The 24,949-nt window shown below is 41.5% G+C and overlaps 1 long non-coding RNA gene across 1 annotated transcript in view; it reads left to right on the top strand.

Annotated features, from left to right (window-relative positions):
- Positions 1-24,949, top strand: part of LOC114676935 (uncharacterized) — a 74,265-nt gene that overhangs the window by 21,926 nt on the left and 27,390 nt on the right. The gene's annotated exons all lie outside the window — the stretch shown is intronic.

Below are 24,949 nucleotides of genomic sequence, written 5' to 3'. Positions count from 1 at the left end.
AGCAGCTGTGCTTGTAAATTAAGGGACTAAGGAAAAACAGTAAGAAAAAAGAAAAAAAAACAAAAAAACCAAAAAACTTTCCCAGTTATTTCTTCAGAGCTGCCCTGGTAACAAGTACAAAGAGAATGCATTTGGTCTACCAGTGAATAAGCAAGTCACTGATGGCCCCAACAAACCACACTTTCCATTCAAACTAAGACTTGCTTCCAACACAGAAAAAAGGCAATGTTGCTCTAACAACCAAGAATCCTATCATACCCTTTCTAACTCGTGTGATATCAGAGCAAGATAAGACTAGGAGAAATGTCTTTCAGAAGCCCCCCAGGGGATATTAGTGGGGATGGAGGTGGGAGAGGGAGAGCTCTGAAAGGTCCCCTGAGTATAAGGGAATTCCAGCCTTTAAAATTAAATATCAAGGAACAGGGAGCCTCCAGCTGGCAAGAGGACTCTGAGTAGTAAACACCTGGGTTACAGTTGTGTCATGATCCCTAGAAAGAGGGGCAATATTATTAAAAGTCAGTTCTGCTAGTTATAGGAACACTGGCTGCTGAAACAGATAACTCCTACACATAATAAAAGTTTATTTTTCCCTGGGGTAGAGTCCCAAATAGGTAGTCCTAATCATCAGCAGGTGTTGCTCTCCCAAGTGGTGATTAAAGAACCTGGACCACTGCCTTCCTATGGCCCCACCACCCTTATTCCATGACTCTCCGAGTTGGTGTGGTCCTCTGCTGTAGTCTGTAGAAGGTAAAGAAGATCTTGTGTAGGAGGTTGGAAGATCTTGTGTAGGAGGTTCTTATAGGTCAAGCCTAGAAGTGGCCTGCGTCACTTCTGCTCACATCCTATGGGCTAGAACTCAGTTACATGGCTACACCAATAGCAAAGGAGGCTGGGAAATGTAGCCTTTCCTGTGTAGCCCAGAAGAAGAGGAAATGGGATCAATGAATACCAGCCAGTGAAGAAGTAGGGAAGGCATCCCAACAGAAGGAACAGCATCAATAAAGGCATGAAGGGAAGGGAAGGGAAGAATGCTATGGTGTCAGCAGGGAATTAAAAGCTACTTTAGGGTTGTCAGAGTGTTCCAAAAACAGAGAAGTTACCAATGAAATGCCTTTAGTCTAGCACTCGAGCCATCTCTCTTGTATAGGTCTAGCCATGGTTGGAGCATTTTAATGTGAAGAGTGCAATGAATATTTGTATACTGGCCAGGGGAGTGGTGGGTGCCAACTGTCTTTCCTCTTCTCTTCCCTGCCTTCAAAGTATTAAGATAAGGCATAGAGTGGGTGCAGGGGAGAAGAAGTGTGGAGTAGGGTCATCAGCCTGTAGCCTGGTTAAGTTCTTAAGCTACAGTGCTTAGCATCATCTTATGCTTCCGGACAGCTTGCCATTGCTGTCGATCAGACAGAAACTTGGAGCTGATATTCCAGGTATCAAAACTTAGCATTCGGTTGGCAAGTTCTTTGTCTTCCTTCCCCCCAGGAGCTTCATGCGCACTATTGGTGACTGGACACAGAAAATGGAGGCAGGACTGGTTTTAACATGACTACCAGCAGGCATGTTACTAACCTAACTGTTCTCCCAGATACACCCACCTCCCACTAATGGCTTCCTCAGGCTCTTGCTGTGCTGTTTTATTTCTTCTTTCAAAATACCTAGAAAAAGAGTCTAGAGCCTTCCAGGGAAATAGTGACATCCTCCTGGGACCATGATCCATGGCCAGTGTGAGGTGTATTATAAGGTAAAGGAACCAGCCATCTGCATTAACTAAGTCTAGCCAAGGAAATTGTTTCTGTCTGCCTGTGCTTGACAAATCAATTGATCTATTACACTGTTCCCTGGGTTTTCTGAGAGCAAGCTCTCAGCTTTTCTGCACAAATATATCCCAGTATTGAACTCAAGTAAATAGACAGAAGGTTATCAGTGATTATAAGAGAAAAGAGCCTTTCTATAACATCAATTCTCAGCTTGAAATTGCTCTTATCTGAGCAGTTTAAAGGGAGGAACCTGCCTCTTTACACAAAGCATCCCTTGTTTAAGGATGCTGTCTCTGTTGTTCCTTGCAGGCTGCACAAAGTGAGCTGCTAAAGAAAACACTACAGCCACCACCTTCCTTCCAGACTGTTTTTTAATGCCCTGTGTCTCACTTCATGATGTCCATACAAGTCCTTCTCAATGTCCACTTCTGCCCCCATCACACTGCAACCAAAATGTCCCAAAGCCACATGAACTGATGCTTCATGCACTTGTGGGAAGGGCTGGCTTCATAATTTGCAGGGCTCAGTGCCAGATGAAAATGTGGGAGCCCTTGTTCAAATAACAGGAAAAATTCCCATCCAGGGTACTAACTAAAATACAGATCTCATTTCTCTTTCTTCTGCGGTTTCTCTCTGGCCTTGTCATGATGTTTGTTATCTGTTTGTTTAATATTATTCTTTTTTTTTATGATGTTTGTTATCTGTTTAATATTATTCTAAGGAAAGAAAAATTAAACTCTTAAATTATTAGCTTGAATTTTCTCATTCACATTAGTATTGTGCAATATAATTTAAAATGCAATTATAAGGTTTAAATGCAAATATAAGAGCACTTAACTCTTATATGGAATCACCAAAGCCACACAATTCCTATTTCATATTTCATATATTCATGAATGTTTATTCTCTCCAAAAGAGTGAAAATGCTGAACAAAAACGAAAACAAAACCCTCACTCTTTATATCACTTCTTTATGTGCACACCTTCTACCAATACACTCTGCCTTTGGCTTACTGATGAGGAAGGAAGGACTTAAAGGAAAGATATCAAATGGCCTACCTTTCCCTTTCCTTCTTTGCCATCATTTTCAGTACATGGTTGGCAACTACAGGGAGCTAACAAAAATAAGAAAGGCTATGGCAGGATTCCTTGGTCATTCATGTTTTTCAGGATACCACTACCTCCTTTCTGCATGTGAAGAAAGCTCTGGCTGGAACAGAAAGCACAGCCTTCAGGACTGCTCAGGCCCCCCACTCACTCAATTGTAGACATAACACACTGACCTTGAACTCCCTTTGACTCCTGCTGAACTCCAATGCATGTGGGCCAACTAGGATTCCATACTCATGGTGCTTCTCAAAGGTAAATGGGGTGGTGAGGACCAGGACCATGCACAAGATAAAGGTCTGTTCTGCTCATTGCCCATGCTCTATTGCCCCACAGGACTTCATTTACAAAACGCAAACTCAAAGAAAAAAAATTAGAAGTTTCAGGATGGCTATGGCACAGCACTGGACAAGGTGTGGGGCCCTTCTGAGGCTGGCCCTGGGTGACTGCATAGGTCACTTGCCTGTGAAGCCAGCCCCAATGGTGGACCACTCCGAGACAGAAATAAACTACATTTGGATAGCCAATCCTGCCGGCCTGTTTTTCTCCACCAGAATTTTGACAACAGTAGTCAGATAGGACACATATAGATCTTACATTATCTGGGTGGATTTTGAATTATTGGATCATAACCAGGAATGAAAATCATAACCAGTTATGATACTGCTAACTTAGATGCCATTGTATTCAACATTCCCTAAAGACCATCCACAGGGTGTTGATACTAATTCTATCAAAGAACTGGTGAAAACCTTAGTCTATATTACCTGGAATATGGTCTGGTCTGTCCCAAACTATATTTTGGTCTCTAAAGCTCTACTCCTGTCTTGTTCCACAGCAGTTACTGGCAGCTTAACCAGAAGGTTAATTCAGATCGATGTGTTTCCCTCCTGTATTCCTTTTTACATACTGGCTCATCTTCCAAGATCTGTCACTCAAACCATGCTCTATCTATGGAAACTGAGTTTGAATGAAAGTATAAAATGGAATTAATTCCTGGAGAGAAGTTAGATTCTGGCAGGAATGCTTTTCCAGTTTTAGCCTGCTTGAAAATCACGTGTAAATTATTATTGGTATTCTAAATGACTCTGAAAGGAGAAAGAAAAAAGGAAGAAAGAAAGAAAGAAAGAAAAAAGACAAAAGGAAGAAAGAAAACATTACCACAGGAGTCAGGGAGCTCACTGAGTTGGAGGAAAAGCTACCAACCAGAATTTTTAAAGAATTTTAAAGTGCAGGAGAAGAACATCTCCTGTGGATTTAAGAGGAAGAACTTGAGGATGGTCACTTTTGACAGTGCCATTGCAATACCTGCTACACCATCTCTCCTGGAATTAAAATTCCCTGGACAGAGAGAGAAAGAGAATTGGTCTAGGTGGGTAGAGTGGTGGGCTTGGCTTGGAGATGTCTCAGCTGGAGAGTGGCATATTTGATTTTCTCATGCTATGATTAATGGGGAAAGTTTAATGTCCCTGTTTTAGTCTGCTAGGACTGGTATCACAACACACACTGATAGCACATAGTCTAGATGGCCTAAACAACAGACATTTGTTTTATTAATGGATATTTATTTTCTCAAAAGGCATGTGTTTTCTCAACAGACATTTACTTTCTCACAGTTCTAGAGGCTGAAAGCCCAAGATCAAAGTGTTGGGAGGTTGATTTTCTCTTGAGGTCTCTCTTTTGATTTGCAGACAGCCACCTTCTTGTTGGCCTCACATGGTCTTTCCTTGCTGTGTGCACATCCTTAGGGCTCTTCCTTTTCCTACATGAACACTCATCATGTTGGATTAGGGGTCCAGCCTTATGACCTCATTTTACCCTAATTACTTCTTTAAAGGCTCTATCTCCAAATATAGCCCCTTGAGGATTAGGGCTTCAGTATACATATTGTAGGTACAATTCAGTGCAAAACACCTCCCAGGTAAAATGTAGTGTTGTCACCAAATGAAGGAGAAAGGCCTGCCAAGCAGGCAAGAGCAGCAGATGCCCTCAACCTTGCTCCAAGGTGCTTGCCCCACCTGGGCCTTTTTTTTTTTTTTTTTTGAATGGATGTTATTTTTTAACTGATGCTATTTTTTTAATGGCATAAATGCATTAGGGAAGCGGGAGGAGATCTAGGAAGCTAAAGGAGTGAAGGCTCTTTCCAGTTAACCTCAGATCCATTCATTTCCCCATGCTTCCGCTGCAATACTATGAGCTAAATGAAGGAAGGAAATACTAAGCAAAGTAGGTAGGGGAAGAATGTGGAGGTGAGAGTATTCAGGATAACTTGACTAGACCGTGAGCCACTTCAAGTGTTGGTCAGATTTCCTTAGAAAATCCTCAGGTTAAGTAATACAACGATACTTTTTTGAGATTCACTAGACATAAAAACCAAACAAAGTCCTCACTGTCTCTCTCTCCTTTGCTGACATAAATGAAATCTCTCCTGATGCCTCCCTCTTCCTCTCCTCTCTCTATGCCTGGGCTTTTTCTAACTCTTAAGGCATCTAGAAAATTAGAGACTCATCACTAGCAATCAGCAATTAGGTTTGCGTTATTCTCTTATGTCTCTCCCGTTATCCACAATTCATTATTTTCATCTATAAATGTATATTTTCATTCAACAGCTCATTTGTACCAGGCACTGTTCTAGGTAATTTGGATATGTCTGAGAGTAAAACGGGTGACGATGCCTGTGCCAGGAGGGGTTACTCTCTAGCAGAGAGATAGAGAACACATCATAACATAAATATAGGTAAATTGCGTATTGCTGGTGAGGAGTGTCATGGTGGAAAAGTAGAACAGGATAAGGGGGATGGGGAGTGCTGGGGTCTGGCAATGTGTTGATTATATTAGAATGCTCAGGATGGGTGGACCTCTTGGTGGGAATGATGTACTGGAGCACCTCCACTAGCCCCTCCAGGTCCATTCTCCTGGGATGATGGTCTATACAGGCTGCACCATGAGCCCTCCTGTTCTGGGCCTCAGGCTTCCCATTGGGTTGAGCCAATGGATTACATTGGTAGAACTTTAGTAGCACATTGAGGTCAGAGTATTAATTCTAGCAAAAGAGAGCTTCTGCCATCAAGCTCCTTTCCTGTTAGGCCACAGGTTAGCAGTGGTTATAATCCTCACTGAAGGTTACAGCTCTTTCTGGGTTCCAATAGCTGTTCCTTCCCCTTGGGTTCAAATTAATGCTCCCCACCTTTGCTAATACCATGTGCTTCCCTACCTCTTCTTGGTTTCCATTAAGTCTTCCCATACCTTTGTAAAAAGTCCCTTTATTGCACTCTCCAATTACCTTATTTGGAATGTACTATCTGTTTTCTGCTGGAATCTTGACTTACATAGTAATTAATATGGAGAGTAGTGGCCCCAGGGTACAGCCTCTCAAAATGAGATTCTGTGATTGGGTTGCCCATATTTGAGGAATGCACAGATAACTTTGGGAGGAGAGGGAAAGGGATAAGACACTGGTAATCCATTGCATGCAAAAGCATATCTTTTTACCTAGTTCTTATTCCTTTTTTTTTCTCCCCAAAACTATAGTGAGAACCGATATGCTCAAGTGGCTGGCAGACTCACATTAGCTCCCTACCATGCAGAATGAGGATTATGTCCATAAGAGGAACCAAGTGGAAACCCCAAAATAATAAACCCAAAGCAAAATGGCATCTCTAGAGGAACTGCAAATATAAAGACCACCATCGGAGTCTTGGGAGACGCCAATTATTCCTATCACACCTCCATTTAACCAGTCTTTCTTTGGCCAGTGCAAAAGCCAGATGGGTCTTAGAGAATAATTATGGATTGTCCCAGACTTAATCAGGTGGGTATGGCAATCACAGCTGAGGTTTGGGATGTGGTATCTTTATGGCAGCAAATTAATATCCATTCTTGGCACCTGGTTCTCAGCTATTAATTGGCAAAGGTTCTCAATAAACAGGTGGGAAAGGTGGCTGTCAGCCAGCCTCCTTTCTTGGCCACATTGGTGCTTGTTCAATAAGCCGACATACAGAGTGACCACAGGGACAAATCGGTGGACTGATTTGGCTACAGCCACTACTGACTGCCCAGCGTTCCAACAGCAGAGGCCAACTTTGAGTCCCTAACAAAGCCCCATTCCATGAAATGGGCAGTGATTCATCCTCACAGGAATAGATGCATATCCTAGATACACATTTGCCTTTCTTTCTCAGAATTCTTCTGCCAGCATTCTCATTTGTAGACCTACAAATACTTTGTCCTTTGATATTGTATCTCACAAAATGTTACCACCTTCTAAGGTTCTTATTTGCTGGCAAAGATGTGGTAATGGACTCTTGCCTTTGACATTCGCTACTCTCTCCAGTCACCCAGAAGCAGATGGCTTGATAGATCAATGGAATGGCCTGATGACAATCCCTTACAAGCATGTGTCATGAGAGTGGCTTCAGTAATGTTTGGTGTTATTCTAAGAATCTCAAGATTTCTGCCATAGGAAGGAATGTTCTACCAGTAGACAAAGTCAGTGTTCAATTAAACTGGGAGCTGAGCCTACTTCCCTGCCACTTTGGGATTCTTCTTGGCATCAAACTGACAAAGAAAGGAGTGGTGGTTACTCTACTGGCTGGGGTCATTGATGCAGTGAACTTGTCAAACCAACTCTATAATAAGTTCATAACCAACTAAATAAGTGTTTAAACAAACTGAAGCCATCAATGTAACATAAAGGAGATGACTGACTGTAAATTTATCAAGAAGAATTTCTTCAGAGAAGCAGAGGACAAAAGTTTCAATAGTTAGTAGGTAATTACCCTATTCCTACTCTTCCAAGAGAAGAGTCAGCCAAGATGTTCTCCCATTGTGGCAAATTTCTTTTGGAATCAAGGCTTTTATAGCCATATCTGTAATTTGTTCTTTATTTCTATATAATTTTTATTCACAGCCACATCAGGGTTTGATGATTGGCCCATAAAATAAACACCATGCCAAGAACCTACAGGCTTTAGCCAAGACAAAACAGTTACCAAAAATTCTTGTTTGGGAAGAAGGCAATTTTTTCCCTCTATTTGTAACAATATTTTACTGCTCTCTATTGCAGGATGTTTTAAGCACCATGATTCTGCAATAGCACTGCACTGACTTGACATTAGCAGAAACGATCATCAAATCCCCTGGCCTATTGGATGTGTCAGATATGGTGCCTGTCAGACATAGTGTGATTGAGTTTCAATAGTGTCAAAGTCATGGGGTCAGCAGCGGTGAAACAGTATCAGCAAAGCAACAGTATGATTTGGTAGTAGGGCTGTTGTTCATCGTTGGAAGCAAACAGCTTAGCAAGGCAAAGACTTGGCTGTCCTTTGTCTAAGGGTAAAGAAAGGTATCCAGAAACTCTGTAAAGCTGCATCAGGAATCAAGGGCAAGGGAAACTGTGATCATACCAGCTAGGATAGACCTATGGCTGCAGTGGTTTCAATAGTCACCTGAGGATTACTGTTAACTTTTAAGCTGCAGCTACTTGTTCAGCTCTGCCTTGCTTGGTTAGATCCTGTGAATTTAAATGACCTTCACTGATTGTGTTCTTACTGCTCATGTCTTCTGACAAAAGCAATGTAGCCAGTTGGTTGGAGCTTGGGTGAAGTATAGACATCCTAACTTTGGCATCTACTAGCTGTGGGGCCTAAGGCAAGTTAGATAGTCTTTCCACAATTCTCAGTTTTCTCATGAGAAAAATGGGAATCATACTGTCTACTTCATAAGAATGTTGTAAGGATTAAAGGAGACAATGTTCATAAAGCATCTTAAATAGTATGTAGTGCCTATCAAGGCTGAACTAATGGTGGTGATGATGTTGATGATGAAGGCAGGGTACGAGGAACATGAGATTCAAACAGCCTTGGGCCTTGTATCCATTTTGAGGCACTTTTAATTAACTGGGCTGGGAAAGAGCTACACTAAGAGACTCTAAGATGGTAAAAATGAAAAGTATACACTAGGAGGATTGCGAAGCATTTGTATGAGAAGAGAAAGAGATATAATACATGGCAATAATACTCTTGGGGAAATAACCAAAATTAAAGAAATAAGACTGGACGCGGTGACTCATGCCTGTAATCCCAGCACTTTGGGAGGCCGAGGTGGGCAGCTCATGAGTTCAGGAGATGGAGACCATCCTGACCAACATGGTGAAACTGCTTCTCTACTAAAAGTACAAAAATTAGCAGGGCGTGGTGGCACATACCTGTAGCCCCAGCTACTCAGGAGGCTCAGGCAGGAGAATCGCTTGAACGCAGAGACAGAGGCTGCAGTGAGCCAAGATCATGCCACTGCACTCCAGCCTGGGCAACAGAGTGAGACTCTGTCTAAAAAAAAAAAAGTAAAGAAATAGAAGAGGAAGCATACAAGGAGAGAGAGACAGAGAGGGAAGGAGGAGTCACTAGGAAGATAGTCTGAAGGGTACTTCCAATTCCAAGGGAAAAGTGATTTAAAGAGAAGATGTTAATCGAGGGGTCATGCAGAATGAAGACTGAGAATATTGTTGGATTGACAGGAAGGTCTCAGTCTCATCAAATAAACAGTTTCCATTAAGTCTCAGCATGAATTGGTCAGGATTCAATCAGAGAAGCAAATCCAATAGGGTATGTATTTTGATTATGCATGTTCATTAGAAACATTAAATTGGCTTGCACGTTGTGGGAATGGGTTTGGCAAGCCCAGAGTCCATAGGGCAGGTAGACAGGAAGGATGAACCACCAGCAGGCTGGAATCCCATATGCACAGGGTGGAACTGCTATCCCCAGGCAGTCAGTCAAGATGGAAGATCCAAGGGGAATGGAGGGCACCTGCAGAGCCAGCAGCTGGGTGCAGCCTCTAGCCCAGGAAAGACCTAAGTCCTCTTTTAAAGGGCTTCCAATTGATTGATACAGGTCTGCTTTGAATAATCTCCCTTCTGATGAACTTAAAGTCAACTGATTAGGTTTTTTCTATCTGTAAAATCCCTTTACAGCAGTATCTAGATCAGTGTTTGATTGCAGAACTGGGACAACATGGAAAAACAACTGCTTCCTCCCTTCTGTCCTCCTCGTCCATGAAAGAATATGCTTTGTAGCCTGCCTTGACTGCAAACATACTAGAAAGGGAATTCTGGGGCTATAGTCCAGCCCAGCCAAGTTAATACATCACAAAGGTATCATGCTGGCACTGTGGGGGAGGCATGAAGAAAGCATTTCTAAGAACTTTGGGAATAAAGTGAGAGATATCTGCAAATATAAAGAGAAACAGCTATAAGAAATCTGTGCAAGGATGGTTCTAGTAGAGAGCAAAGGAATGAAATTGTAGTTGAAGAGGACAAGAAGGCCTCAAGAGCTCAGTGTTGCCAAAGGAAGGACTCGGTGCTGGGAGAGGCAGTCCACCATGGCCCCAAGCCTCCCTATGCACTCCTACTGGGCATGTCAACAATACAAGGGTCTGACCACTCCTTACCTAGGCCATTTCTCAGAGTTGTGTTTACAGCAGGAAATTTTGAGAAATGAAACAGCATCTGCTGTAGTTTTGATGTTTACCCCTTCGAACTTCATGTTGAAATTTGATCCCCAATACTGGAGGTGGGTCCTAGTGGGAGGTATTTGGGGTCATGAGGGCAGATCTCTCATAAATGGCTTGGGGGCATTCTCAAGGTAATGAGTGAGTTCTTGCTCTTGCTCCTGTGGAACTTCCCTCACAAACTGGTTGTTAAAAAGAGTGAGCTGGTTGTTAAAAAGAGCATGGCACCCGCCTCCCCACTTGCTTCCTCTCTGACCATATGATCTCTGCACATGCTGGCTCCCCTTTACCTCCCACCATGAACGGAAGCTTCCTGAGGCCCACCCCAGAAGCAGATGCTGGTACCAGCCTTCTTGTACAGGCTGAAGAACTGTGAGTCAGATAAACCTACTTTTTAAAAATAAATTACCCAGCCTTAAGTATTTATTTATAGGAACACAAATGGACTAAGACAACATCTTACCCCAGACTAAGAACAGGCTTGCTTCCACTCACAATAAAAGCAATGAATCCTCTAATTTCAGTGTTTCCCTACTGTAATGCAACCCATGGCATATTCAGGCACCCCATAGGCTCTCTCTGTCACTCTCATGGGACTTTGGGGAGTGGGTATGGGGAACCAACAGATACAAACCAACATGAAATTGTGGTTACTTCTTTTGCCATGAGTAATAAGTCCTTTGTCTCTGGCTCAGGAGTCTTATGTCTTCTACTAACATTGATAACATAGTAACAGGCTAGCTTATTGGCTTCTAAGTAGGGTAAATTCCCAGACCCTTCATAATTCTTGACACTGAGGTAAAGATAAACACATTTTTAGGGGCTATTAAAAGCACTAGACTTTCAATCCAGCAGAAAACCATTCACAACTAAATTTTTTTATTTAAGTAAACTCTAGCCTTCTTTAAAATATTGACTGATTGGTTCTTATAATCTGGAAAGCAAACTAAGCATATCTCTATCTAACCCCCAAACTCTAGTTTCAAATGTATTATCTGGGCATTGGTGTAGTCTAGTGATTTGCTTATAGAATTATAAGACCTGAGCTTGAATGTAAGCTCTGAGACTTACTTTCCTCAAACATACGATAAGGACAGTAATACCTGACTCTTGTAGTGTTGCTTCATGGATGAAGTGAGATAGTATATATGATACCTGGGGTCTCAGATATAGCAGACACCTTGCAAAATGTTGGTTTCCCTCTCTTTTCTCTCTTCCCATTCCTATCAGATACACAGTCTCATAATTGTTTTCTAGTTTTTCCATGTTTTATTTTGCATGTATTTTTACTCAAGCCACTGACATTCAGCAGAAAGTCTGCCCTTTAGATTCTTTAAAGGAGATCTAATCATTAACTGATTTCCATATTCCTCTCTTAAGATTTCAGCTACTTAAATCCTACCTTTTCATTTCTAGTCTGTGTTTCCATCATAGTCTTTTTAAAATGTGCTGCTTTCCATGTAATAAATGCCATCTGTAAGCACTTAACATTTTTAATACAAAGAGTGCTCACATTTACTATCCCAGGTGAGCCTCCCACAGCTCCCCATGTTCTGTATGGCGGCAGGAGCACAGTCTTCCCCTCTGAAGACCATCAGACTAAAATGCTGCAGCATCACTAATGGCCCTGCTGTCGGTAAGGGCAAAGCTGGAACATTAACCCTGGGGTCCTGCCTGCTCTGTCCACTCTTCCCTCTTCCTGTGCCTGTTTTCCTCACCTCTGGGCTTGTTTCTTCCAAGGTCTCCTTTTGACAATATTTTTGCAATGACTCTGTGTATTAGCCAGGGCTCTTTCCGTTTTTCCATTTCAAGTGACAGAAATTCCACTCAAAAAAGATTTATCAGCTCATGTGCCGAGCAGGATGAGGCAGTGAGTGATGCCAGGTGAAGCTGGGGTTGAGGGCTCAAAAGTGTCATTAGGGTTTTTTTTTCCTCCTCTCCACTTCTCAGCCCTGCTTCCTTCTGGTTTCTGGCCTCCTTCACTTCCTGCAGATGCATTTCCTTTTTGTGGTAGCAAGTGTGGCAGGCAACAGGTTCTATGCACATCTCCACTACTTGCTATTCAAGAGGAGAGAAAGTCATGTTTTTCATCTGTCTGTAGGAAATTCATGCCATATGGATTATGTGCCATTCATGGGACTAATCACTGGCCAAGCTCAGCATCACATACCTGTTTCTTCAATGGGAAGGTGGGGTTCTGATTTGAATGGAGAAAGCTTGCCTCAGAGGAAAACAGTTGAAGAAGGGACCACCTGACCAGAGAAATGCAAAGCAAAGCAAAAGCTCACCATTGTGTCAACCAAACCTTGCACTCTAGACAGTAGCAAGTAATTCAAATTTAAATATTATAAAAACTGATAATTTTTTTTCTGAATTTTTGCATGAGTTTTACTCTTCACAGTAAAGCTTATTCACTGAATTTCATGAGATTTAATTTAATGTCTGTGACAGCCTTTTCAGACAAACAAATTAAAATGCAGGAGAAAAAATGCTTGTCAGACCACACATCCTCATTTGGAGCTCAGAAAATGTAATCCTCATAGGTAAGAACAGCAGAGTCTACGGGCAGGTGTGGTGTCTGTCGTGCCTCACCTGCCCACCTCCAGTGCTTCATTTCTTGGCGAGGAAGTCAGCCTGCTTGAGCACCCATTGAATATATATTTAATGGTGCGACATTTATGCGATGCCAAGGAGACTTTGAAATGACTAAATTTAAAATAGATCTTTCTACCTAAACCAAGAGAGAGAAAGCAAAAGGAAATGAAAGACACTCTGTGAGTTGAGAAGACACATTGCAAAAGCGCTAAAACCAAATATGCCTGCAGGTTTCCAAAGCAGGCTTTTATTATTTTACTTTCTCTCTTTGTCTGTCTCTTTCTTCCTCTCTACCCCAGATGTACCAGGCAAATAAGTAAACAATAACAGTAATGATGATTCTGATGATGATATTATTACTAAGGATAACAACCCTTTATGGAACACTCATTACGTGTCAAACACTTTGCCAACCTTTTTATATCAATGATCTACTTTAATCCTCACCACCAGGGAGTGACTTTTATTTGTATATTATAGGGGGAGGCTGAAGTTTAGGGACATTCACTAACTTTTCCAAGTGTGTTCAGTTGATAATACTGCCACTGGCTTCCTATTGCTGCTGCATCATGTGATCATGAATCTCATGGCTTAGAAAACACACATTTATTATCTTACGTTCAGAGGCCGGAAGTCCAAAATGGATTTCACTGGGCTAACATTAAGAGGTTAGCTATGTCCATTTCTGGAGGTGCTGGGAAGAATCCATTTCCTTACCTTTTCTAGCTTCAAGAAGATGCCCCATTCGTTGGCTTGTGGCCTCCTTCCACTCCTTCCATCATTAAAGCCAGCAATGTCAGGCTGAGTCCTTTTCACACTGCCTTCTCTCTGCTTCTCCATCTTCTGTCTTCATCTTCTGCCCAAGCTTATTTCTCCACCTTCCACTTCTGTCACAGTGCAATCCTTGTGATTGCGCTGGGGCTACTGGGATAACCCAGCATAATCTTTTTATTTTAAGGTCAGCTGATTAGTAACCTTAATTTCATCTGCACCATTAATGTTCTCTGCCCCATAGCCTAACTTGCCCAAAGGTTTCCAGGATTAGGACATGGACATCTGTACTGGGCCATTATTCTGCCTACCACAAAACTGTCCTGGTTACCCTACTCCTTCCCTTTCTAGTTTCTGTCTAGTTCCTGGTCCTTGGACTTGGCATTTGAACCCCTAACCCCAGCTTGGCCACTTAGTACTCTCTAAAGATGCTGGCTACACATGCAGCTCTGGCTCTTTAGGCTCCTGGTGCTTGTGCTTCAGTTAAGATGGCTACATCCCAGACACTCATACACATATTCACAGATACACACAGACTTCCTGTAGGGAAACTTGGAACATCAAGAGCTTCTCTGAGTCTTCACTTGTTACACATTTGTTGAACCCCAACTGTATGTCAGAGATAAAAGATAGCTCTTGCCATCAAGATGCTCACAAAGGGAAGACACACAGGTAAACCAGTGATCACAGGACTTTGTGAGGATGCTGTGGGAGCAGAGAGGAGTGTATGTGTGTGCTGTTGGTGGAGGGATATGTTAGAAAATGATTCAAATGGAAGTTGATGCCTCAGTGGAGTCCTAAGGCATGAATAGGATTTATTCAGGCAGAGAAAAATGGGAACACACTCTAGGCAGAGGGAATAGCACATGCATAAACATGAAGGACAAGAGGGTACACAGCATTTGGAGAATGCAACTTGTCTGGTATGGATGGGACATAGAGTCCAACTGGAGAAGGGAACAACAAAGGCATAATGAAAAAGCAGGTTTACTATTTAGGGCAAAGGCTGGAGCAGAGTATTAAAAGACCCCAAAATACAGTGGCCCAAATAAGATAGCTTTTTATTTCCCTCTCATGCAGCCATTCAGCAGGCCTAAGCTGGCAGGTAGCTTTGCTGTATGATGATGTTCAGGAGCCATGTTGTTCCTCTACCTTTGTAGGTAGGGATGGGCCATGGCCATTTGTGTTCCAGCTTAAGGGCATAGAAAGTGAAGAAGTCTGGGGCAAGCAATTTTCTTCCAAGCAAGTAAGGTGCAAACTTCATCATGTAAGGCCACACTTTACCTTATGGGAAATGCAGTTGTTAGCTGGACAATGCCAGGAGAGAATCAAGAGTGGACTAGATATGGGGCCAACAAAGAGTCTGCCCCAGCATGAGAGGAAGGCAGGGCTGGATTAGGAGGACAATCAATGGCCATGTAACAGAATCTAACTTTTTCCTGAATCTGTCTCTTAATGGGACAGCATCATTAAGTGGTGACAGACTTAATTTCAAACATGCATATTCTAGCAAACAAGCAGGGACTGTATATGCGACAAAGGGCAAGACTAAGAAGCGGGAAATCCACCTAAGAAACATTTTGCAGTCATGCAGCCTCTGGAAAAGAAATGATAGAAAGGAGTAGATAAGATTGAGAACTATTTTGGGAATCTACAGGACTTGATGATTGACTTAGTATGGGGATTAGGGTAGACAGAAGAAATATGGGTGATTCTAAAATTTCTGAGCAAAAGAGTGAATGGAGGTGGCATTCACCAAGATATCAAATATAAGTGGAGAAATAAGTTTGGGCAGAGGAGAAATAAAATGAGGCAATTAGATTTACTCTTTGGAGCTCAAGAGAATCGTCTGCCCTGAGGATACAGATGTGACAGTGCCCGGCATGTGAGTTGTCATTGGAAAGCTAAGAGCGAATATTTCCTAAAGAGAGAGGACCAAGTGATCAAAGGCCCAGAGATGGAACTCTGTGGAACAGACATATGGAAGGCAGCGGTATGGGGGAGAAGCACTCCATGCAAAAAACTAAGAGTGTGCTTTGGAGCAAGAGGGGGAAAACCAGGAGACAGCAATTTGTGGAAGCAAATGTAAGAGAGGGTTTTAAAAATGAGGATGTGCTCAATTGTTAAATGCCAAATAAGTCAAGCAAAATAAGAACGGAAAACCCATCCATCATTCGGCAATAGGAGCTCATTGGTCAGCTTGGCATGAGGAGTGTTGGGCAGAATGGAGAGAATTGAAGATTAGAATGGGAGAAGTGTGGAGGGAAGGGTTGGAGAAAAATGAGAGCAGGGAGTAATTACTGAAGAAAAGTACTTTGGAAGAGGGAGAGAATGAAAGTCTAAGCCCAAGGGAGGAAATCAATTCAACAACAGGACACGGACCCAGAGCCATAAACAGAGCAGCACTTCTGCCTTCAGTTGAGAGACTTAGAGAAAATACCAAGAAGGGGTCAAACACCAGCATAAAGGTGGAAGACAGTAAACCAGGGGCAGTGATGCCCATCGATGATCTAAGGGTTTACTTTGGTTGGAGAAGTCAGGACTAGATGCAGAACATAAACCAAACCTAAAGGGTTAGTACGTTTCCTGGGATTGACAAATTTAAGCGCAAGCGAAGATTACAATATGAGTTGAGCCGGAGTATTAATTAATGTAATGAATTCCCTTCAGGTACAACCCGAATTAATAGCCATAAAAAGATACATTGGAATGATGTCAATTGGTTTCCTTTCTTTCCTCCTTTTATCCCCCAAGTGTTTTCCCCCAAAGTGGATTCTGCACTAAATCATGTTAATGATGAGCCCTCTCTGACTTGCGTTTGTTCCTCTGCTGGTGGCCCTCTTATCTGATTTTTTAACTCACAGAATTCCATATAGTTGTCTACAGCATTTCCCTGGAGAGCTTGTAGGCATCTACATTCTAATTTCACTTTAGCAACTTCACTGTGTCTTTTGTATTACATCAATAGCCTGTTCATTTCAGACTTTATCTTTTGGTATCAAGTTGGTTAACATATGATTTTGAAAATGTAAATATGCATACCTGCAACAAAATGCATCAGTTTGAAAGAAGAAAGAAGCAGGTTGTGTTTGCCTAAAAGCTACAAAACCAGGCAATATACCAAGCACTGAATCTGACTTGGTTCCTGTACAAATCGGACTTGTTTCCTGCACACCCAAAAGACGCACAGGATGAGAATTTCCTAGTGCAGTGTTTGCTTCATCACAGGTACTCAAATGCTGATTTTCTCTCTTCCTTCACACTCCCTCACAGACCTCACTATCAAGTAAGGGAGACAGGCATAATTAAATACGTATACAAGAAAAGGAAGGGGACTTTAGAGATAATGGAACTTCATTTGTGGAAGAAGAGATACATGGAAAAGCAATATAGCCTTGAGGAAGAATGAATAGAAACAAGTTCACACTACAATATTTGCCAAGATTCTAGTAATAACTACACTTAGATTTTGGTAAATCACTTTTACAAAAGTTGCTTTGTCTCGAGAGGGAACTGAGGTTGACAGATTTCACAACATGGGCTATGTTCTTTTCTGCACATTTGCTCTAACCTTTGTACTCTCCATTTTGCTGTTAACTCATCCAGTGAAGTTTTTATTTCAGACATCATATTTTTCAGTTCTAGAATTTTTATTTGATTCTTTTGACCTTTTCTATTTCTCTGCCTAGACTTTCTATCTTGTCGTTCATTGCTAACATATTTTTTTCACCACTGAGCATAATTATAAATAACTGCTTCATAACATTTGTCTGCTGATTACAATATATAAATAATTTCAGGGTTGGTCTCAGTTGATATTTCTTCTCTCGTGAAAATATGTTCCATCTTTTTGTTCACTTGTAACTTAGATAATTTTCCATTGTATCCTGGACGTTATGAATATAAAGTAATGGAGATTCTATGTTCCATTATTTAGCCTCAATTAGGAAAAAAAAAATTTAACTGCAAACTGTTTATTTTGGGTGGTTACTTTTGACTCGACTAAAATATTTTGTGATCATTTGAGCTTTTAGTCTACACTCTGTATGTGTGGCTTAGGGGTCAGCCAGAGCTGAGAGCAGACAAGTTGGAAATCCTCCCTCAGACTCTTTCCCTTCCTGCATTCCCTTTCTCTTCCCAGCAGCCATGGTGGCCCTGGATTCAGCTTTCCCTTCCACAGGCCAGAGAGATTGTGATATTTTTCATATTTTTCCACCAATGCCCTGCCACCCTGCAGGCCGCTCTGACTACACTTGGGTGTAAGTGAAAAGCTGTCCCTATAACTTCCCTCCTCTGAGCATGGACCACCCCACTCCTGGGTCTGCCTGCTCCTCTCACTCTCAAATGTCTTCAAGATGCTGCTTGTATTATGTCCAAAGCTTACAATTTGTATTTCCACGAGGCTCAGTCTGGTAGGATCTTACTCTGTCCTTACCAGCAGCAGAAGTAATCTGTCTTTGCTGACCAAAGATGGATTTGAGCTCTGGATCTGAACCAACAAACACACAGTGACCTATGAATTTTTTGGACAGGAACATTGAAGATGGCATGAGCTATCCAGTACAGATACATATCCATATGCATATGCATTTTTATATATTTTTATGAAATGCATTACATGTCTTAAAAAGCCATTTATGTAGTGTGTAGGTGTAAGTATATGAAAGAATTAGAAAGGAATGTATGCCTCCTCTCATTTTGTTGTTTAGTATTCCTTAAGAAGAAGCAATATTGAATAAAATATTAACTAATTATCCGAGATTATCAGTCTGATATTGCAGTATGTGGGGAAAGGGTTTGGGTAGAAGGAGAACTTGGGCTCCAGCAGGGGCTCTGGATTCAATATGCAGGTCCTTATCCCTTAGGACTCAGCAGATACTATGACCATTGTACTTTTCTATAATCACAGCCATACCCTTAGATGTAAGCAGAATGAGCAAAGCTCTTTGCCATTGCACTAAAAAAATCTAGGTAATTCCAATAACCCTGCCTTTGGAAAAGCAAGCAACTATAAAGATATCTTTTACTGCAACATTTAAATTGCAGAATATTGGACAGAATCTAAATTTCCAATAATACAACAATAGGGAATTGGGTAAATAAATAACAAAATCATACAATAAAATATTTTTCAGTTATAAAAATGATGCTGTAGAAGGGCACGCCATAACCTGGAGAGGGATTAAAGCATATTGTTAAGTGAAACAGCAAGTTATAAAATATGTACACTTGATTAAGTTCTTGCTGGGATATATCCACTTATCATCTCTTCCCTTAGTCTGCCATTAATCGTTTGCCTATTCAAGGAGAGATACCAAACTGCTAGAACTGGTTATCTCAATATAGAAAGATGATGGGTCATTTTAGGTTTTATTTTTCTTTTGCTTATTTTTAACTCTGTAGTATTTGTCTATGTTGGACATCTCTTACTTTTAAAATAAGAAAGATGTTATGTATTATCATGAGAGAAAGCGAAGGTAAAAACTAGCACGTGCTGCCATGCTAGGGAGAGTGTGTCTGTGAGATGGCAGAGAGAGCATTCATTCAGCACTGGGATAATGGCTCAAGCCTCTGTCACACAAACTCTGGTGAGAACTCTAGCTTTTTTTCTTTTCCTTTCTGGTTTTTGTTTTTGTTTTTGTTTTTTTTTGATGGAGTCTTGCACTGTCACCTGGGCTGGAGTGCAATAGCATGATCGTGGCTCACTGCAACCTCTGACTCCTGGATTCAAGCAATTCTTCTGCCTCAGCCTCTTCAGTAGCTGGGATTATAGGTGCCTGCCACCATGTCTGGCTAACTTTTTGTATTTTTAGTAGAGACGGGGTTTCACTATTTTGGCCAGGCTGGTCTCAAACTCCTGACCTCGTGATCCACCCGCCTTGGCCTCCCAAAGTGCTGGGATTACAAGTGTGAGCCACTGCACCTGGCTCAAACTCTAGTTTTCAACACTTCTAAACTCCAGTAATTCAAGTCTTGGTTCTGGATTGAGGACTAGTTCTTTTGATTATGAGGTGTCTCTAAATGGCTTCTACCTGTAATTTGAAAGCAGAACATACCTATGTTGACCCCTCACCTTGGGGCCCACCTTCCTAAAACCACATAGTTATGGTGTAAAAAGCTTTTTGCTTTTGTGAGAAGTTGGACCCCAGATGATATACCAGGAAACATCTATCACTTTTATGACTGATGACGACTGTTTTGCAAAACATATACACATATGCATGTGGCAAACTTCTACTCTAGAATGCATATACGAGCTAATTGACAGACATCATTTATTAGTGTGCTTAGTAGTGTTTTTTTTCTTGACACTTAGAATAATTTTCCCAATTATATTACATGCCCCTGGCCCCTGGCATATATAATATAAAAATAAATGTATACTTTCACATATTATAACTTATATTTAGGTAAAACTAATAATTGAGATTTTATTATTTTGAGAAATAATTTTTATGTTTATGGCTTTATTCCTTAATGTTAAAAACAATATATTCAAAATTACTTTAAAGTCGGTTTTCAAGTCTTTTCATTTATATATCTATTTCAGTTATTCACTGTATCAGTCAGGATACTGGCAAAAATCAAAATTTAACTAATCTAGTTCAATGAAAGAGTTTAATGAATGGATGATTTATTGAGATGCAGGTGGGGTTGAAGGAACCAAAAGGATGTGAAGACATCTAGGAACTAGCAACGTAGGAAGCTGTTAACAGGCTTAGACCCCGTAGGGGAGCCATAAATGGCTTTCCTCTACCGTCCTAGGTTCTTTGGCTAGGCTATGAATTACATTGATATAAGGCCAATTAACAGGAGAAAAAAACCATTTTAATTGTGTACATATGCCTGGAGTTTCACAAAATATGAGACTGAAAGATGGGTCAGATGATTGACGTCTGTGTAGCCTCCTGAGCTACAGAAGGAATAGGGATGTGGGGCTTCTGGGGCTTAGCAGCACACAGGGCAGGGGAGGGTGAGGAAGGAAATGTGTGGTGGTAGAGGGTGTCTTGTTCTGCAGACGAAACCGCTCTCGGGTAATAAGAGTCGTCTCTGAGCAGCCCTCAGAGGAAGCGATGACAGTCTGTCTGAGCATGATGTCAACCTCAGGTCTCTCCTGTGTTCCCCAGGGAGGGAGGTCATGACAACTGAACTCCTTCCGAAGGAAGTTCAGAGAAAGCCCTTCCCTATACTTGCTGTTCCCCAAGTGCCCCCAGTGGGAACTAACCAGCACACCAAGCAGCACATTTCAGGGTGATGTTTCCTGAACTCCTTCAACCTAAAGGGAAAAGAGGAGGAAATAATATTCCTGGAACTCAGGGAGAGGTGGGGCTGTGGAGGCAGGGCCACCCATGGAAGCTGTAGCTGTGGAGGGCACAGCCATGCCAGAGCAACATGGAGGAGAGGAAATGGGAAGAGAAACCTCATGTGTCTCTCCTTCCACCTTCCAACCTCCAATGGCCTGTAGTCAGTGCAAAGCCACCCAGCAGGAGAGCTGAATAAGGAGCCCCAAGGGTCGGGACAGAAGTGGGCAGAGGAAGGTGGAGAGCAGAGAATGAATGGTGAGAGGAAAAATGAAAATAATCAGTTTATTCACTCAACAAATATTTTAAAAAGGATTGCTATGTTCCAGACACTGGGCTAAGTATACTTGACTCGACAGGCTTTGTTTGGGATTTGTAAGTAGATCTGTTGGGCACAGCCTTAGAGGCAGATTCTTTCTCTTGAATATTATTTCTATTTACAGCATTTCAATAGGAATAGCTCTGTGCGGATTAGATTGCCAATGAAGTTCACTACTTTTTGCTTCTGCTTGCTGTTCTACATAATGGCACATTGTGAAAAGCCGTAAGTATAGAGCAGGCACGACTTCTTATAATTAAGTGTACGGGTAAAAGCACAGTTTAATTTGGAATTTTGCATAGGGGAGTTTTCTAGGCTTTTTGTTGGCTTTAAAGAAAAAGCACAAATAAGGAAGCAGAATACAGGAGAAGAGACAGGAGTCATGAACAAAAGCAAATAACTTAATGAGCTATTCAAAGGCAAATTCACAAACTGCGCTTCTCGAAGCCTTAATAAGAAGGATAGAGGCTATAGAATCAGGTGAGGAGTTCATATTATTACTGAGAATGTGGTGTCTGGAGAAAGGCAATGGAGTATCATCAAAGAAGCAGCATTCTGCTAAAAAAAAAAATTCTAGATCAGAAATCATAGAACATGGTTCTTAGTTCAGAGCTTCATAACTCCGTCTGTGGAGTGGACAATGAGTGTGTAGTTCCCTATTCTACCCTCTGGCAACTTTGAAGGCCTTTCCTTTTCTTTTTAAGTACTGCCCCATCCTCTCCTGTCATAGAAGGCAAGCAGAAGGATTTCAAACAGTACAAGTGTATCTTATAGCACACGCTAGATTAGTTCCTTTACTACTTTATATAAACTAATATTTCTTAATGAATGGATAAGGCTTGAGAATTGGAGCATCTGCCTCTGCTTGAGGTCCTGCTGCTGTGGAAACTGTGGACAAGTCACTTAACTCCTCGTTTCTCTTGATTCATTCAGTCACTCAATTACCTCATCTGTGAAGTGAGGGTAGTGTCTAGGGATCAACTGGAACACAGAGGGGGCTTTAGGAAGCCAAGAATCACATTAACTTGTATAGAAAATAGTCTGTGTAGTCAGGGCACAGTGGCTCAAGCCTGCAATCCTAGCACTTTGAGAGGTTGAAGCGGGTGGATCACCTGATGTCAGGAATTCGAGACCAGGCTGGCCAACATGGTGAAATCGCATCTCTACTAAAAATACAAAAATTAACCGAGCATGGTGGCAGGTGCCTATAATCCCAGCTACTCGGGAGTCTGAGGCAGGAGAATCGCTTGAACACAGGAGGCGGGGGTTGCAGTGAGCCGAGATTGTGCCAGTTCACTCCAGCCTGGGAGATAGAGTGAAATTCCATCTCCTCTCAACAAAAAAAAAAAAAAAAAAAAAAAAAAAAGAAAAAAAAAGAAAAGAAAAAAGAAAAGAAAAGAAAAGAAAAGAAAAGAAAATGGTCTCTCTGTGTATCTGCATGTTGATGTGGATCAGCACATTTCACCAGATTCTCCAAGACATTTGTGGCCCCTAAAAAGAATTATACAACTCAAAACCAAAATAGATTAGGCAAATCCTATTTTAAACTAAAAAATTCTACAACTTTTGGTTTAGATTACAATTTTAGAACTGCCTCCCTCAAGTCCTTTTCTTGAACATCAATTGATAGTGCCTTTGCCAACTCTAGGTTTAAGTTCCCATCCTCTTCCCAGTTTTAATGATCTATAAACAAATAAAGCAGTGTCTTAACAAGGAGATGTCATCAACTATATTCGAAGCATTCTAATTTAGAAGACCATTTCTTATGGTTTAATAAATATGCCCTATTTTATCTGTTTTAAAAAAATCACGGTTTAATATTTGGTTTTTTATAACATGCGAGGAACTACATACAGCTTGAGATAGTTAATACAGTTTCAGACCAGGAGACGATCTTGCAGTAGTATTGGCCAAAAGACCTTTCTGAGATGATGGAAATGTTCCATGACTCTCTGCTGTCCAATATGGTGGCCATTAGCCACAGCTGGCCATTGGGCACTTAAAATGTGGCTAGTTCAACTGAAGAATTAAATTTCTTATTTTATTTAATGTTAATTTATTTAAAATTAAATAGTCACAGGTGGCAAGTGACTATCACATTGGACAACACAGAAAATGTTCCACATGATCCATATTAGGCACAGGAAATCCCACAACACCTTCTAAAGCAGGCCTTCTCAACAGTGATGCTATTGACATTTTAGGCCAGATAATTCTTTGTTGAGCGGGGGGTATAGTCCTGTGCATTGTAGGCTATTTAGGGGCATTCGAACCTTTACCTACTAGATATCAGTAGCACTTTGGACCCCTATGCCCACCCCACCAGTTGTGACAATGTTTGCAGACATTTCCAAATGTCTCCTGCAGGGCATAGGTGCCCCAAGTTGAGAGTAAGTTGTCCTTGAGCTTTTTCTTGAAATTACTCAGGGATGAGGCACTCTGCCAGATAGACCACTTTTATGTTGGGTTCTTGACATTATTAAGAGGTTATTTCATACATCTTGCTGCTCATCATTTCTTCTCCTTGCTAGTCTTTATACTTGGCAATTGTGGTAAGCTGCTGAGGAGGAAGGTGAAAATAAACAAGCTAGTTGAAACGTGTCAGTATCAACATGAAACACATCTATAGTGGTTAAGAGTGTGAGCACTGAAACTACAGAGAACGGGTTCAGCTTCTGGCTCTGTCAAGAACTAGCTGTGTGATCATCTGCAAGTTAATTCAGTTCTCTGTTTCTCAGTTTTCCTATTTGTAAAATAGAAATGGTATAACCAGAGTTGTTTTAGGATTGAATGCAATGATGCCTATAAAATGCTTGGCTATTATTATTAGCAAAACTAATAACAGCAGCACCCTACTTTCTTGTTGTCCTAATTGTTGTTAAATATGGTATCTCATGTGACCTTCCCAATGAATTTTTTGTTTTTATTTTTTTGAGACAAGGTCTCACTCTGTTCCCGGGGCTGGAGTGCAGTGGCTTGATCACAACTCACAGCAGCCTTGACCTCCTGGGCTCAGGCGATCTTCCCACTTCAGCCTCCCAAATAGGTGGGACTACAAGTGCATGTCTTCATGCCCGGCTAATTTTTTGTATTCTTTTTTGTAGAGATGGGATTTCACCAGGTTGCCCAGGCCGATCTCAAGCTCCTGGGCTTGAGCGATCTGCCTGCCTTGATGTTCCAAAGTGCTGGGATTTACAGGAGTGAGCCACTGTGCCTGGCCCTCATAATTTTGTAGATATTGTTATTCACATTTGATGAGTGAAAAATGTTGATGTTCATACCACTTAAGTGATGTGGTCAAGGGCCAGCCTGGTGGGTGAGAATGTCAGTTCACCCAGTTTCAATTTGAGTGCTCTTTCTGCCAGACAGAAAGACCTCTGCACTATCTCGTGATCTTACCTTCTGGGTCTGTGATGTTCAGTCTGAGTGGTCCAGGTAGGGGGAGCCTATGTATTATAGGAAGAGCCCAGGGTGCAAAGGGCCTAGAAGCCACCTACCAAGATCTCAGCCTGAAACACTAAAGCCAGGGGATCTCAGAAGCCTGTGGAAAGCTGCTGTGAAGCTCCCTCTGCACTGGGGGCTGGATAAAGCCACCA

This window comes from Macaca mulatta, chromosome 3 (genome assembly GCF_049350105.2).
Source record: "Macaca mulatta isolate MMU2019108-1 chromosome 3, T2T-MMU8v2.0, whole genome shotgun sequence".
NCBI classification, from domain to species: domain Eukaryota; kingdom Metazoa; phylum Chordata; class Mammalia; order Primates; family Cercopithecidae; genus Macaca; species Macaca mulatta.
This window is presented reverse-complemented; position numbering and strand designations above follow the sequence as displayed.